Here is an 11,997-nt window from a genome sequence, read left to right on the forward strand (position 1 = left end):
AAACACTCTGAGAAATATGTTTTACTTGGAAGCAAACGGGGGGAGGTGGGGAGGGGGAAGCACTAGGCACACATAAAATCAGCAAGTGAGAGAAACAGGAAAGGTCAATTGCCAGACGATGATAAATGAAATTGTTCTTGATCAGATGGCACAAGGAGGTAAAGTGTCAAGCCAGCAACTTCATTATACTCCAGTTGCCTTTTCACACTCCAGGGAAACAGATAAACACACTTACTCAGCCAGCGCTCGCAAGTGCACGAGCGTGTGCGTGCACACACACACAATGATGGTAGAAAGCATAGCTTGCTTTAGTTGTCTCAATATATCTCACCAGCATCTGAGGAAATCATGAAACAGACCTATACTGGCCTTACCTTCAATGACAATTTTCAGACATAAGCTACAGGCTAAATATTCCTAACACAAAAGGCTTGCGACTAGAAATTTCAGATTCTGAACTTCATGATTCACACGCATGCATGCATACCCACATACCCTGTACATATGAACACACACACACACACACACATGCACATTCATGCACACATACACATATAGGAAGGGATATTTTAAGATTGGACTCAACAAATTTTGTTTATGCTTCATATATAATACCGGATGTACATAGCCTAGATCGCAATTATATAAAATATTCCTAATAATTTGTGCTGGAACTATTTCACAATATGGAATTTGCCATTCGTGGTGTCATAGTGAGGCTTCAAATTTTTCAAGTACTCAAGCAGTGTAGATTTTCAAAAAGGCTGCTATATATGGCCATTCTTGAATCACAATAAAATATTTCATTTTTGAGGAATTAGGGGCCAGTACTTATATGTAGAAGTATGAAATCTCCTCTCAAGATCCCATTCCTTGATTCAGTGTGGACATCATCATAAAAAATAAATTAGTGACCATATATAATAAAACATAAAATAAAACGTAAACTGGTAAGAGTGCAAATGTCAGTAAATTCACTCTCTTGCTGTTAGAAGCCCAGTTGTTTGGGTGGGTGGGGGAAGGGATACTTGTTGATCCCAAGTGTGGCTCTCTGTAGTGAAATGAATGCCAACAAGTGAAGGAAAACTCTGACAAGCTGCAGGAGCACCGTCCTCACAGGTGTTGGTGACAATCTGCAAATTAACAGTTATTAAGTTAGTTAACATGGGGACTTAACACTTCTTAAAAGTCTAAAATACATTTTTACAAAAAGGTAAGAGCCAAAACTGCTTCTAGAACTCAAGTTTTTTGGTGTAGGCATTTTGCTCAAGAAAACACTGGAAACGTGAAACCGAGGGATGCCTTGACAGACCAGCATAGAGCAGCCTCAGTCGTCCACTCTTCAATTGGTAAAGGGTGCGTTTATTGCACATTTATCATTGCTTCTATCTCCTTCCAACCACTGGCTCTCACAGCATTCCTATCTTCAAAATAACTAAGTTTGGCCAGCAAGATGGCTCAGCAGATAGAGGTCCTCCATCTGAAGCGTAGATCACTGGAAACCATATGGTAGAAGGAGAAAGCATTCACAGACTGTTCTCTGACCTGCACTTCCTTGTCTACTATGGCACCCATAAACACACACACATGCACACACACATGCACACGCGCACACACACACACACACACACGAACGAACGATATAAAAACATTAAAATTTTTCAATTAGGTTTGATTCAATGGGATCAAAGAAGAAATAGTGGGTAGGATTCACATTGACAATAAGAAAGCCTTTCCCTTTACTTTTATTTATCTGTTCCACTGTTAGATAAACTAAGACTATATACTTGGAAGAAAAACATTGAACTAGTTAGCATCTTGGCTCCCTGTATCTCCCTGATGTCCTTGCATCACCTGCCTTCACCCACCGCTCCTAGCCTCCTCCATCCAACCCCATTTTCCATGGCTCTATGGACCTGCCTTTTTTATTTGCTCTCATCAGCTGACACCATAAACGATCACTGCCTTGATTCTATTTTTGTTTGTTGTCTCATCTACATGGCTCTTGTTCCTATAGCTACAAGCTAGTTTAGGCAAAAGTCAGGGCCAGTTCAACATGTCCTTCCTCCCAGAGCACTTGGGCTTTATATAAATAAAGCACATCTCTCTTGTACCAGCCCTTCTCCCCGCTTCATGTCATATCAGATGATCCCACTTTAACATCCAATCACCAGGACGGAAGCTTGATTAAAAAACAAATCTTTGCGAAACTTATTTTCCTGATAGGTAATTCTTGCACACAACGGGTGTTTTGCAACTGGCTTCTGAGTTCTGCCACAGGCACAAACTTTTGAATTCTCTCATAGTGGTAGGTTTTAAACCTTCTCAGGACAGGCTGTTTTCTTTGGAATGTACAAAAGTGTTCAGAAGAGAAATCTAGAGAGGCTCCAGCTGGGAATCACCACTTAGGTAAAAGCTTTAAAATCTCATGAGTGTGTTTTTCTGTGTGTTTTTTTTTTTTCTGGTGTGGTTTGAAAATTAGCTGTGAGAGGCATTTCAGAAATGTATATAGAAGTACTACCATCAATCAATAGAATAAACGATGTTTTAGCCCTTAAATCGACAGCCGATGGCAATGGCTATTTCATGGCCTCCATTCACTTAAGGATGCTATGCAGTTGCTTTGCCCAGAGTACAGACTCTTCTCTAACACTCCATCTCCAAAAACACCTAAATAGCATCTTCCTTCAAATGCACAACCTCAGGAAGTCTTGTCTGATATTCTTCAGATCCCTACATCCAGGCTGCCAAATTGATCCTGACACCACAGCCTGACTTCTAAGGAGGAAGGACCTAGATAAAGGACATGAGAAACAATGGTTCCTTCTTCTATCCTAATAGGCCACTTCATTCAATGTACAGATGTGGTTTATGGTTATCAGACAGAATAAGAACTTGACAACTGATCGATATCCAACTAACCTATTTGAAAAGTTAATATACTATGACACTTTAATTTTAGTTCACATGATTCGATAAACTTGTTGTCTGTAGTCCAATGTCAAACCAGGAGTCATTTTTAATGCGAGACTTTGACCGTGGTGATTCTAAGCACACATTAGTATGTTTTACTGGAAATAATCTAGATACTAGAAAAGAAAGATGGCTAACAGCGAAGATAGCAACATGATGTAGGGAAGATGCCCGAGACTTTAAAGACAAACATGAACTAGTGATCAAAAAGACAAAATGAATATCGTAGACTAAGTAAAATGCATTCAGGTCCACATCAGAGCTATCTGTCAATCCATGAAAAACATACTCTAAAAAGCCTCTTGGGAATCAGAATTTTTAATATCAAATTCTGTTATATCCCATTGAAATATTACGCAACTAGCCTATCACCCACAAGTCTACTTGCAGCTGTACAACCAACAGAAATAAATGTTTGGCTCTATGAAGATATGTATCAGAATATGCACAGAAGCTTCATTCATAAACGGTCCCAAACTGGAGCCAAGTGGAATGTTCAGTGAGAGAAGCATGGGTAAACACACTAGAGCATCCTCACACAATACTCCTGTTCCTCGGGAATAGCTGAGAATGGACTGCAGACACATGCAGCTTCCTGGATGAACCCTGGAGACATGATGCTGAATTACAGAAGTAGGAACCAAAAGAGTATATACTCCCAGTCTTCCCTTGTATAAACTCTAACGATGTGCAAAAGAAACAATTGAGACACAAGGGGCATTGCATCATGTTGGAAAGGGTATTTATTTGAATCCACTGGGGCTGAGTACGTGACAGGTTGAACTTCATACAATTCAATGAGTTAAAGAAATTTGAAATAGAGATTTCTCTAAAGACTTTAATAGTTTGTTTGTTTGTCTAGTCAGGGTTCCTCTGTGTAGCCCTGGCTAAACTAGAACTCAATCTGTAGATCAGGCTGGCCTTGAATTCACAGAAATCCACCTGCCTCTGCCTCCCAAGTGCCACAACTACTTGTCTAAGATTTCAATCTTAAATGGGAAGTTTAACCATAAAGGTTGGAAATACGCAGGGCACAGGGTATTGGAGCAGGGGGAGGGTTGGTCTTGGTAAGCTTTAAGAAAGAGATCCTATCAAAGGATCAAAGTGCAAGACAGGCAGCAAAAATAATGATTTGTTAGCACGGGTATCTATAGTGAAAATTCTGGAATTCAAGTTTCTTTAAAAAGCACAGAAATATTATACGAATATGCTTTCGTTTTAATCCTAGGTGTGGGGATATAGGACTGCTTTAGACTGTCCACAGCAGCTGATTATGATTTGCCTCATGCTCTGCCAGACATGTAGTTTTGCCAGCTGTGACTGTGTGGCATTTGGATTTCTGGGAACTTTTCAGAAGGGATATAAATGCTAAGGGCCCAAGAGGCAGGGTGGGTGGTTGTTGGTCATTCACAGGAAGTTGGTTTGTTAGCAGTCAGTCAAAGAAGAAACCAAAGGAAAGAAATTAGACACAAGGATCTATCTCTTCCCATCTATTCTTCTTTCACTCCTATGACAAGGGGTGAATAAAGGGTGGGGAAAAGAAGAACCCACAGAGTAGTAAAGACCAGCTACAGATACCCTAGGTCTGACTCCAGGAGGGAACATGGCCAACACACTGGGTTCTTCGTATTTTTATTGAGATACACAGAGTAGTGGAATTAAGTACTCAGTCCTGAGATTTTTCACTTACCTAGTATGTCTCCAAGTGCATGTTCATAGGGGATATCAAGTACCCCAGCCAGGTAGGTTTCTTTGTTTTCTTTGTTGTGGTATTCTGATGTTAGTAGAAAAAGGAATTACCAGATTCTGAGATGAAATCAGAGTGAGTACTAATAATGAGTTGAGGTATTATGAAAATCAACAACTATGCACGTTCATAAAAAGGAAGGAACACTGAAGTAGACAGGGCAGATTAATACTTGTGTCATGAAGCACTGGTTGACTCCAGAGTTCAGTTCTAGCTTCCCTAAATCATTCTCCGGCTTGGGATTTAACCCACAGAGGAAGAGACAATGCGCAATTCAAGGAAGTAGCTCCAGATCCACCACCCAACGCCAGTGGTCTGGCATGCACACACTAAATAGCTTGGCTATTCAACCAAGGAGTAAATGGAGACACCATGCTGCCCTGGCTTTCATTTCCTTTCAAATGAAAGAACTGCCACCACATCATTGTCTATCGTGAAACATGGGTCTGTCTGGAGAAATCCACAGAATGCAGGCCAATGCCATCTACTTCCTGTGAGTTGAAGGAGTCTCTTTCCTGATGCAGGTACAGTGTGTAGTGCGGAAATATTCCCACAGGCGTTACTTCGTACCTAGTGTCACTCTGAGCGTCTCCCGGCCCTCCGCCTGTGACGTCTAAGCAACCACAGTGCAGCCCTCACATCATACTCATACTTCACACATCCTTCTTCTAAGTGGTTACAACATGAAAACTGAGTGGTAACAATCCCTGTCGCCACCGTCATCCCCCCTTTGGAATCTTAATTCAAATGCTAAGACACATAAAGAGTCCAATGTTCGCATTCAGCTATGTAAAAGTACTTATCTGAAAGTTTCTCTCTAAGTAATAACTCTGAAAAGGGTAAAAATGAAAGGAAGAAAAAAAGAAAAAGGAAAAATTGTGGAGTTGGTGAGATGGTTCAGCAGGTAAGATGGTTCAGCCCTGGAGAGCAAGGCCGACAAACTACATTTGGTCTCAGGTCCCACTAGGTACTGTTCTCTGACCATCAGAAAACTGACTGCATGGTGCATGAAAGTGTGTCCACATACAAACATTGAAGAAGTAAATGCAATTTTTACATTCAATAGGAGAGAGTAAGAAAGGGAAATGGGACAGGAAGAAGGTTCTGTTTCTTCACAAGGATGTGGTGGGACAGTGTGGGAAGCTCCGAAGTGTTTATCCACAGATGTGACTTAGCTACATGAGTCATGCTCTTAGTGCTGACCTCCTGAGATGGATTTCTAGTGACCATCTCCAGAAAACAGAGACACTGGGAAGGGAGGTCTGGTTTGTGGCCAACCCAACCACTTCCATGACTAATCCACATGTTACAGTAAGTATGAGAGGGGAAACTGCACTTTTGATACAGTACTTTAGGCTTGACAGTTCCCTGCAATCTTGTGATAGAGGTAGAACAGGATGTTATAATAGCCAAGGAAACAGAATATCAGAGCAGAGGAGCTTCCGAGGTTTGCCACTTGGACAAGTAGAAGGGACTCTAAGTAACAGGCCCAGCCTTTGGTCCCTGACCTCACGACAATGCTGTATTTAGTTAAAGTGCAAAAGGATCACTTGATCTCTACAAACACTTGCCCACACTTCCTTCTGTTATATTTCAGTGACAATTTGGGGTGGAGGAAAATCACTGGAGAGCAGTTAGCAACCATTCTGTCAATCACTGAAACAAACTCCAGACCATAGGGACTTCGGAGTATAATGGTAGAGCTTTACTAAAGAAGGAAGGGGCAGCTTCCTATCTCAGTAACTAAACCAGGAAACACTTGGTTCCCACAGATACTAGATTCTCTACAACAGGACCTTCTATATGGCAACCCTTCCTCCATCTCTATCCTTCAATAGGTAAAACGTTCTTATCTCCCACAACTCTGTCACAAGCAGTGTGTGAGGCACACACATACCAGACATTACCTTAGAGAACGGAGTACCAAAGTTAGAAAATAAATGCTTTCTTAAGTAACTCGTTTCATCATGTGTCTGCTTCCCTGTATTTCCACATGCAGAGGCCCTGGCAGGTATGACCAATGATAAACTTTAGCTGGAGTCCCTAGCTTGCAGACAGCAGAGCTGGTAGCTGTTCAGAGTTCCCTCACAGTAGACTTAACTATGGCTTCCTTTCTAGGAGCTTAGGGAGGGTCAGTGCTTAGTATCAGCAGCCTAATGCTTCCAGAATATGGACCCTGATCAGACTGGTCAGGCACCAGCACCGAAGCTACCCTTCTTCCTTAAGAGGATAACTTGACAAAAAGAAAAATATGGAAGAAATGACCTCGAGCCACATTCACCTTCCTTGTTCTTCCTCAAGGTTCTTCTCTGGAAGAGTCAATCTACCCCACTCTACTGAGCTATCCTTCAGAGCACCACTCCAGCCCAGCCTCACCTGCCACTCTGGCTCTGACTGTCACCTTTCATTTTGTTATCATTGCTCTCTTAGAGTACAAAAATTGCACTCCCTCATCTCTCCGCCTACCTCCGGTCTCCCTTAAGTCTACCAGAAAAGCAGACAGATAGTCTCCAAAAGGAAAGAGAGTGAGGAAAAAAACTGTGTGGAGGGGGATGGGGGGGGGAGCAAGACTGGTTATGAAAGAAAAGAAAAATAAACAAGTAAAACAAGCAGTCTTTAAAATGCAAAACAGAGTCTGTACCTCCATGTCTCCCTTGTACCCAGACTCTAAAGTAATCTTAGAGGAGATCATGTGGACCAGGAGGGAGAGCTGGCTCAGCACTTAAGGGCACTTGTTTGGAAAGACCAGGGTTTAATTCCCAGCACCTACATGGAGACTCAACTATTTCCTCAGGCACCAAGCTCACAGTGGTGCACAAACACACACACACAGAGGCAAAACACTCATACACATGAAATAATATAAATAAATCTAAGAAATTAAAAAAAAAAAAACAAGAAGAAAAGAGGATGGTCGTGTGGCTCATGCACCGAGAGTTCCTGTTTACCCCTTGGTTTACATCTGCCTCTCCCGTCTGTCTGGAACAACCCTACCCCAGCTCCTCACAAGGCTGACTCATCCCAAAAGCCACTACCTCAGAGACCTTCTTAAAGTGTCATAGCTTAAAACCACTATGTCTCTCTGACTAACTCAGGTCATTTTTCAATCACTGTACCCTGTTAGTGTCATCCTTAACGTAGCAAAGTTCTAATGATAAGGTTACAGTGTACAATTATGCATTTAACTTTCAATTGAAAATAATTGGTATTTTCAAGCTTCAGGAATGCTGAGATCAGGATGTCTTCTTGGCAAGTTTCCATTGAGAACACAGCTAACTCCCTGGCAGGAGGTGGGGACACGAAGGAATCCAAACCATGTATATCCCCTGACCTGGAAGACGAGCTCCTCTGTGACGATGACCACCAAGCAAAACTGCGAAACAACCACACAGCAGTGCTGAATAACATCCAGATCTTAAGTCACCTTAAGCTAGCCAACGAGCAGCTGTTTCTCTTTGGGAGAGACCTTAAGAGAGGAGAATCCCATCTCAGCACACACAATGAATGCCACTGTTTTAAAAAGTCAAGTCATTACAAGCTGTGTGTATGCCTTTTCTGTTTCTCATCATGGACCCTCTTCCAAACTTAATATATGGAAAGCCTGCCCAGAAAGTTTGCTGGAGAATGACTAATCTTTTTCCATTTTTCCCATCATCTGGGTTCTAATGCAAAGATCTGCATTTTATCCCACAAGGTCTTTCACTAGGGAAGGTTGAGAAGACACCCCACCCACAACTCAAACCAAATTGCCCATCCCCCTCAGTGACTTGTAAAGTGGAAACTTCTCTCTGGTTCTCCAACACTGTTTTCATTCACAGCAGCTGGAAGACAGAGGTCACTGTCCTCTCTCCCATAAACAAAAAGGCCAAGCGGCAGTCCTCAGGCACCGGGACAAACACCCACCCCTGCTGGGAGGGCAGCTCCCTGCAGGGAGTGCACAGCACGGTGCTGTTTACTGTGGGCCAGGAAGCAGTGGTCTACTGTCTCTGACTATGCTTCCATTCATAGAAAAGCTAGATCCATCAGTAGCTTCCTTTCAAAGGGACCATTTGCATGTTTACTGACTGCCCATATACAGTGTCTTCTAGCTAGAGGCTGGGCCTATGCCTCAAGAGAGAGAAGCCTTGTGTATGTGAACACACTTAAAAGAGTGTGTGTCAGTAGGAAAATGTCTACAGACATCGCAATGTTCCTAAACGTTCTTTTTACTGCTGTCGTTTTTTGTTTTTTTTTTTTAAAGGTTATCAGGTTCAACTTTGCTAATAAGAAAACTACCGTATTCAAAGGAGAGGAGGTTGTAACTAATCTTTGTGCTGTCTTGGAGAAAGAATGGCTAAGCAAATTATAATGCATGAATAAGGCCGTTCCAAGAATAGATAAAACACTTGGCAGAAACTATTTTGGGTCCCCTGTAGTACGTTGGAGCTACCCATTAATTTATAAACAGTTGATCTACTAATTACAAAACCTTTTTATCCATTCATTTCACTGGGTCCCTAAGGAGCAAGGCAAGCAACACTGATAGTTCCTACTGGCTGGCATTGACTGGCTCTTTGCACTTTCGGAACTGTAAACAGATTTTTTTTTTTAAAGAAGAACTTTATAGTATCTTTAATTTTTAAATGGCATGCAAAGCAACAGGTTTGCATATGGCATTTTCATAAATACGTAAGACATGGTTGATTCTTTCTCTTCCCATTGGCATGCCCCTGGGTCCCACTGTGCTTCTCAACCCTCAGCAATAGCCCTTGTATTCTGATATTTCCTATCACATGCCTTCCCTTATAGCCTGTTTTTTCCCATCTTGTGGGCCCCTTTCTAGCTTACTGACTGCTACCCCCAACACACACATCACATAAATATATAGATATGTATCCAACACCTAGAAGCTAGAATCCACATTTTATGGTTTTTATCACTAAGGTAATCAATGACAATAAACAGAGCAACTGGAAAGACCACCCACTGACTGTTGGCTCACAGGACAGAAGCCTAGGCACAGACACAATTTGGCTGGCTCTGCTACTCAGGATCTCACAAGCTATAGTTAAAACTATGTTGTCACTTGGAGCCTTGTTTCTTTCTCAGCATACAATGGTGTGGCAGAATTCCTTAGGTCTCTGTTTGCATATTGCCCTCCAGTTAAAAGCTATTCTCTGCTATCAAAGGACACTTGTCTTTCTTGTCCACTCTCTCCCTTTTTAAAAGCAAGAAGATGCTCCAGCCCATATCAATCCTTATCTGCACGAGGTATGTAATCTTTCTATCTATAAGGCCTTAATTATATTTATAAAATCATCCTTTCAGTGTAGCCCTTATGTGTTTATTCAATAAGACAATTGGAGAATATGAGTCTGGTAGAGAATGGAAGTGTTGAGGACCATGCTAAAATTCCATCTACCAGGCTGGAAAGATGGCTGAGCCAAGTAAGGATGCCAAACCCGAGAACTGACCCCTGGAAGTTGTCCTCTGATCTCCAGGAACACAAGAGCTAGCTAGCTAACTAGCGCTCTCTCTCTCTCTCTCTCTCTCGCTCTCTCTCTCTCTCTCTCTCTCTCTCTCTCTCTCACACACACACACACACTCACACACACACACACACACACATACACACTGTGCTTAAAGAATTCCACTTCTGCTCATCACTTAAAAGTTGGTAACATTTTTCACAAAATGAAAAACAAACTTAATCTTTCTCTCTAAAACCTTGAATTAAATGTTCTACATACTTCAATAATTTGACTTAAGATTCTTCTCCTCCCATGTAAGATTTATAAACCTCTTAAAGGCAGCTAACATGATTTGTCATGTTCTATTTTTCTCTACATGTTACCATCATCCAAGGTGTATTAGAAAGAGTCTCTAATATCAGCCTTAGTGATTAGAACAGTAAGGGGGAAAGGAAAGAGGAAGGAGGGAGGGAGGGAGAGGGACAGAAAGAGAGAGAGACAGAGAGAGACAGAGAGAGACAGAGAGAGACAGAAAGAGAGAGACAGAGAGACAGAGAGACAGAATCCAAACTTGTGTTTGCTAACTCAGACATAATAGCTTTAATGTCATATGTGAGCTCTTAATATCTCACTTTTCCCCTAAAAAAGACAGAATTGGTCCTGTCAGAAGCAAGGTCAATATTGCAGACATCAAAAAGTTCAATACCATTTTAATGGAAACATTTAGAGTCATGCAATGAGTACACATGTGTGTGTTGGCTTCAAAGGGTTAGAGAAGCAGGCAAGCAATTGTTTCCAAAGCTAACAGTAATCCGAAAGCTCCAGCACAGCTTTCCATCGGCTCTGTGTCTGTCTTCTCTCCCTCTTCTCCCTGGAGCACACAATAGAAAATACAAAAACATACCATTCATTTTGGCAACAAACATATACTAAACCCTAGAGCATGCATGGACAAAACAGCCCTCACTCTGGCTCTGTAGGGTCCATGAGAGTCTAAGCCACTGGTCTATTGCGGTGAAGAGACACTATGGTCAAATTAAGTCTTATAAAAGAAAGCATTTAATTGAGTTTGAGTTACAGTTAGTCATATCGTCATGGCATGGAGCGTGGCAGCATACAAGCCTGAAAAGTAGCTAAAGCCATATCGCGCAGAGGAGAAGCCACTAAGACAGGTTCTAGGAGATGAGACCATGATTAGCTTTAACATGTGGAAAAGAACATCAGGGGAGTTGGGTGTTAAACAGAGTAGAGGAGGACTACAGGCTGAACAAGACAGGAGCCAGACTCTCAAGGCTGTGTATGTGAGCCAGAGCCGGAGAGGGAAGCTGCTGACCAATCTCCTGCAACCAAAATAGGAGGAAGAGACAATACCAAAGCTGGTTGTCACTACTTCTACCACTTCAAAATCGCTCAAGAAGAAGAAAAGCCAGGACCTGGGCTAAGAAAAGCTACCAGATACATCACAGCATTATCTGAGAACCTCAGGAGGCAGAAGGAAAGGTCTTCTGGGTAGATAGGTAAGAGAAAGCATTGCTTCCTTTTCAGGTGCCCCAAGAATTATAAATCAGACCAGTAACTGTTCTCTGGTACTTTAAACATCAAAAGTGCGGAACAAAATCACAATAAAAGAAGCCTGTGCCTGCTAAATCGAACTCTGGAGCACGCAGGGAGCTGCTAGAACTCTGGACTACTAAGCAAGCCCATGCTCCCTCTCTGGCCCCCTTCCAGCTCTCCCAGGTGGGAGCCAGGTCTTGCCCTTTCTGTGTGTGTGTGTGTGTGTGTGTGTGTGTGTGTGTGTGTGTGTGTGTGTGTGAGAGAGAGAGAGAG

The 11,997-nt window shown here is 42.2% G+C and overlaps 1 protein-coding gene across 1 annotated transcript in view; it reads right to left on the minus strand.

Annotated features, from left to right (window-relative positions):
* Ext1 (exostosin glycosyltransferase 1) overlaps window positions 1-11,997 on the minus strand; it is a 275,239-nt gene that overhangs the window by 146,474 nt on the left and 116,768 nt on the right. The gene's annotated exons all lie outside the window — the stretch shown is intronic.

Source organism: Grammomys surdaster, unplaced genomic scaffold (genome assembly GCF_004785775.1).
Source record: "Grammomys surdaster isolate TR1022 unplaced genomic scaffold, NIH_TR_1.0 63, whole genome shotgun sequence".
In the NCBI taxonomy this organism is placed as follows: Eukaryota; Metazoa; Chordata; class Mammalia; order Rodentia; family Muridae; genus Grammomys; species Grammomys surdaster.